The sequence below is a fragment of the Lepisosteus platostomus genome, chromosome 13, assembly GCF_059453375.1.
Source record: "Lepisosteus platostomus isolate fLepPlt1 chromosome 13, fLepPlt1.hap1, whole genome shotgun sequence".
NCBI classification, from domain to species: domain Eukaryota; kingdom Metazoa; phylum Chordata; class Actinopteri; order Semionotiformes; family Lepisosteidae; genus Lepisosteus; species Lepisosteus platostomus.
Window position 1 is genome coordinate 17,345,841 of NC_142623.1, and position 6,010 is coordinate 17,351,850.

Consider the following 6,010-nt stretch of genomic DNA (forward strand, 5'->3'; position numbering starts at 1 on the left):
GTCTCATGCCACGCAGGGAGCCCCAGCGATGGGGACTTTGCGTTTCGTCCACAAGGCTCGCTCGAGCATCCGGAATCCGCAATGCTTCCTTGTGGAGCAGAGGTCTGATTCCTGCAGCTGGACGTCCTTTCTCGGGGAGTGGGTAGTGGACTCGCGACCGGAAAAGCCCAATCCCAGACTCCAGAGAAGCGCACTTGAAAACCCTGAATTCCTCTGGCTGAAGCAGAAGTTGTAAGCTTGGTGTCGTCCAGCCATCCTCTTCCAGGAGAGGGCTTTGATCCCATGAGGACTGTTACAAGAGCTGGTCCTTAGATCCTGTGATGGGTTTGCAGGGCGTCCTGTCCAGGGTGTACCTCTCCTAGCTGGGTTGGACTCCAGCCCCCCCGACCCTGAATTGGATGATGCTGTTTGAAAATGGATGGGTGGATGGATGATTCAGGATTTCTTAAAAATTGAACATGAATTGCTTAATTGGCCAGCGTGGGGGTGCGGCACTTAATGCAGCTGCCTAACAGCTCTTGGGTCCTGGGTTCAACTTTGGGCTGGAGGTCCATCTGTGTGAAGTCTCTCTAGGTGTTCTCTAGGTGCTCTGCCTCCCCATCCCACCTCTGAGACACTCTGATACTGGCTATACAGAAAGATTCCTTTCCACGAGGAGCAGGAGATTCACACATCTTGTCTGGAGTGTCTGGAGTAGCACTGCTGCGGTGCCGGTGCCAAAGTAGCTGGAATGAAGGTGCTGATGAAGCAGAAGAAAAATGTCTTAATCAATCCGTAATGTTTGGTACAGCATTAATGGTTTAATAGAACCTGCTGCAGCGGATCACTTTAAAATTGAAGGGATTGCTGCAACTCAGACTTGTAAAAGCGGACAGAGTGCAGACCACAAGGCTTAAAAACCGAGGGCTGGAGGGCACTTTTTACGCAAAGAGTGGTGGTAGCGTGGAGCAACCTACCCAGCCGATGTTCTTCAAGCCGAAACCCTGGTTTATTTCAAGATACGGCTGAATGAGCCGAGCTAATTAACTGCTAGCGACGGCCAGACGTACGGAGGTTTTACTTAGAGGAACTGTCTGCGCCTGGAGGCTTTGAGCGCTGGGTTTTGAAAAAGATACAGAAGGAGTTGCCAACGCCAGAAAGAGAAGAGAGTGGGCAGATGAACCTACTGAGACAGACCGGGGCAACGTGACCGCTGGACGTAGCAGACAGACGCGCTCCCTCGCTCTCTGTCTCCATTAAGCCAGTCGGCATGTAGTCCTGAAGTCGCCACCCAACCGCCGCTGTCATCCTCTGATGAATAGCCAGGCTAATTACGCAGATTACAGGGCAATTAGCGGCCGATTAATCAGCACGGCGCCGCGGTTATTAATTTATAGGGAGGAAAAGAAACAGAAGACCATTCTCTTTCTCCTTAGCGCACCGACGAACGCTGGTAGACACCTTCTAAAAGCCAACCGGTTATAAAACGTGAACATAAAACTGGTGTCTAAGACTGTCCTGATCTCGGCTGAAGTGTGGATCGATTCATTCCGTTTTTTTCCATGCCGTTTTTAAAAAATATATTAGACAGCGATGTTTTAGGGTAATCTCTACGCATTTCACATAATCCCAGTAAAACAAGTTGACGAGTAAAATGCAGGAATCAAGTATCGGCAAAAAATGAGAGCAAACGAAATGTACTGTATCTGTCACCAGTAAAAGATGGAACTAAAGAATACTAGCAAAAATAGCCGGGACCGTGAATTTGGGAATTTGAACAGCGATGAGACGAATGTAGCATCGGAATTTAGCTGTTATAGGAAAAAGTCTAAGGAGTCGAGTCGAGATAAGATACAGAGACCCTCTATATGCGAAACCCTGGTGAACCCCTTTGAATTTGTCTTAATAGATACCTCTACTATATTACTTACTGTCCTTAACTACGGACAATTTATTGATTAAGTGAAAGTTTATCAATAATCAATACAAATATTGTATTATTAATAAACTTTCTAACAGCAAGAGAATGGCTTTTAAACTAATTATCAAGGTTTCTGTTTGAACCGGGCAAGAAATCTGTGTTTTAATTAAAGCCACTCAATTAGTCCAATCTAAGTAGCCGACGTTTGGACTCCCAGATCTTAAATTGTATACATTAGCGATGTCACGCGTCCTTGCTGCGCAAAGACTCCACCACTAATTTTGGAGGAAAAAAAAAACTACATACAACTGCACTGCAAAGAAATCCGGGGCTTAATTCTTTCAATTTCATTTGACTCACGTAGCGCGCCGAAGACGAAGAAGAAAAAGAAGGTAAAAAAAGTCAGGGTGCTTTCATTTTCTCTTGAAGACAGATCGCGGCTAATTTAGGCTGATATCCCCCTACGCAAAGGTCACTTTATTAAACTGCCTAACGACAGCTCCCTCGCGGCAGACGAGCTCGTTAGCTTTGCGCCGTAACCACCAGCAACCGGGCTTGGACTCCCAGAGCTGGTATTTAACCGCTATGCGAGATCTTGCACGCCGAGATGTAACTTACTGCGCGGAGCCGGGATCAGAGGTGATAACTATTTGATCACAACATGCAAATATATTGGTTTAACGAGCGTACGAGACTTTTTTTTTAAATGCGTGGTATTTAAATTAGCCTGCAGGTAAATGATTTTTTTAAAAAAGCACCATCCTCGCATTTGGCCTTTAATTTCTTCTTCTCGCTTGTACCGGGTGGTCTCCTGGGCTTGTGTGCGCGATTCTCTGAAGGGTTTTTGTTTTTTCTACGTGGTCAGGCTAATCCAGCAAAATTCCGCAGAGAATTTAGCGAAGGTGCTCCAAATGAGAAAAAAGTGAGTGCTGCCAAAGTAACTTTTATCTTAACTGGTCTCTAAAATGACCCGTACATCTTTGCTTTAGGCACTAAGTTGTTCGCTCCCATTAAAATTGGGGCACCTCTGTATTTTTGAGTGGACTGGAGACCTGTAATACCGCACTTGTCCACTAGGGCGCACAACTCTTTTGACATGAAGCAGAGAGGGAACACTGGGCCCGGTTTGCTATGATACTCTTCCCTCCTATTCCTGTTCCTGTTTGGATACCCGTATTATTAAACGAGGACGTGGAAACCACTCCAGAGCAACCAACAAAACACAGAGCAGAACTGGTGTGACTAGGACTCGAAGTTCTAACTCCTTCCTCAAACCACATTTTGCTGCTGTGTGGGCATGTCTGTTGGATAATGGAGACGAGACTATTGAGTTTCCTCGGCACAGGATTTCATCAAGAAATTGGAGTTTGACCATCATGCTTGTGATGTGTAAGCATGTGTAAGCACAGCAAATAAAAACTGGAGGATAAATTCTTCAACTGGGGGTCGAAGAACAACTTTTGAGTAACACAAGTCCACAAAAGAGGAATCGGTTTCATCTGTCAGCTGTGTTAAAGAAAGTGGAAGAGAGTTTGTGGCCCAAACAAGACACCAAGTGAACAGCCCTTGTCCACAAATTGTAGTTTTATAAAGACGCTAAAGCCCCAAACTCCAAAGGGACATGATTAAAATTTAAAATAAACACAAGCCTGGAATAACGTTGACATTGCAGGTCCAAAATCAGAATTAGCTTCTCGCAAAGAACCAATACAATCTCAGACACACTGTAATAACTGGAATCCCATTGAAAATAATATGAACATATCCTTGGTCATTGACGAAATTATTATACCTGCACGTTATTATGTACATTAAATTAAATGGTCTGGGGAGAGATCCATGTTTAAACGGTTTAAAACAGACGTAATGGCGGTAACGTTTTTGTAGCATGCAATTGTACTACAGTATGTAACCCCTGAGGAGGTTATATGTACTCTTGTTAGTATTGTATACATTTTCGTTGTTGCAATCAAAAAACAGGTACAACCGGGAAAACTGTGAGCGGAAGTGACAAGTGACCTTCAGCGGCGAATTGCAATGCGTTGCCTCGGGAGATAGGGCGGGGCCTTTGAGCACATGGCACCACCCAGGGGAGGAGCAGAATCAGCGAGAAACAGTACAAGGTGTCGCGATTGTGCTTCAGTGCTAAATGAGTTGTTGTGCTGAGGGCGTTTGACCGCCGGCAGTGCGTTGTGACGTGACATTTAACGTCTGCCAAACGCAAAGGGTGAGCCACAGCAACCCGACCGGCTTGGCTCATGGGCCGAAGCGTCAAGTCATCAATCAAGCTGCTCCTGCACCACCAACGCGAAGATTAATTACGTAATGAACAGATCATTCCCTTGCTAATTATTAAAGGTTGCCTAATAATGACGGAAAACTAGGGCTGGCCTAGGAGCCTATGCCAGTAGTTATGGGCTTTTGCCGGCTCTGCACCCTAATAAATACTGAACCCACAGAAGAGCCCTATATATGAGCCTGCTGTGCAATCACTTCAGGCTATGAGGCGCAGGTAACCCAGCACCACTGGCGATACAAAACAGCTTTATACATTTTGACAATAGAGAATGGTAACAAAACGGGTGAATACCTTCACTTAACTGGCATGGTCCTTGGTAAAACTACTTGTCTAAAAGAGAAATATCTCGAAGTGCTCTTGCTACTAAAGTGTAAGCAAGTCTCTTATTTTGGGGGTGGCCGTGGTGAGTGGGGGGGCAGATCGTCCCCTTTGACCAGGTTTTCTTGATTAACCCCTGCTGCCGACATGGTGACGTGGCGAAGGTTGTGTGTATATTGGAGATCTGGGTACTGGCTCTCGTTGGTGGCCTGTATCTTTTGTTTTGCACCGCGGAACGTGAGCTGGGAGCGGGGGGTGTTGCTCTGAGAGAGAGATCGGGAAGCGGTCAGGTGTTTTTGCACTTTTGTTTGCCCGCTGGGGTTAAGCGGGTCTTAAAGTGAGCTGGTTGTGGAGATAAGAAGCCCCTGTTGTCTCCTGAAGCTTCCCCCTCCCAGCTCAGGTCCTGTAAATGGTGAGCTTGTGCGATTGTCCCTCTTTATTCTGCTTCACGGGTTTTCATATGGTTTTAAGGAGAAAACACACAATCTTGCACTTCAAATATCAGTCCTCGAAGTTTATGTATGATATTTAAAGTAGGTTTTAGGTTTTATTTGGCATGCGGTGGCTAGATGTGAGTGAGATTTACCGGGCTGATTTTTTACTGCAGAAAAATCGACTGCTTTCACCTTGTAAGACCTGAGTGGTATTTTATTACGCGTGGCTTGCTTGGTAAACCGTAGTGAAGCAACCGGCATGACGCGACTTGAACTATTTTGCTTCGGTTTAATGTGAATAAAATAAGCCATTTTGGGGCCCTGTCTAAATTATCGTAGGCCCTACACATTAAAAGAATGTGGTCTGTACTGTAAGAAGTCCCTCATCGATTTCCTTTCGGGATCAATAAAGTTTTATCTATCAATCTCACCTAGATGAAGGGTGGTGCTGTCGGATTACATCGGGTATACAGTGCCTATAGAAAGTCTATACCCCAACCCTTGGACTTTTTCACATTTTATTGTGTTATAGCATGGAACTATAATTGAGAATGTCTGCCACTCATCAACACAAAGTACTCTGTAACCCCACCCACAGCTGTGAGTCTCTATCGGCGTTGCACATCTTGACACTAGACTTTTTGCCCATTCTCCTTGGTAAAATTGCTCAAGCTCCATCAAGCAATTTTTGAGTCATTCTACAGATGCTCAATTGGGTTGAGGTCTGGGCTTTGGCTGGGCCACTCCAGGACATTAACCTTTTTGGTTTTAAGCCACTCCAGTGTGGCATTTGCTGTATGTTTCAGGTCAATGTCCTGTTGGAAGATGAATCATCTTCCCAGTCCCAGTGCTCTTGCGGATTGCAGCACGTTTTCCTTCAGGATTCTTCTGTACCTAGCTCCATCCATTTATCCTTCTGTCTTAATGAGTTTTCCAGTCCCTGCCGCAGAGAAGCGTCCCCAAAGCGTGATGCTGCCACCACCATGCTTCACTGTAGGGATGGTGTTCCCAGTGTGATGTACTGTGTTAGGTTTGCGCCCAACATAAAGTTTAATTTTG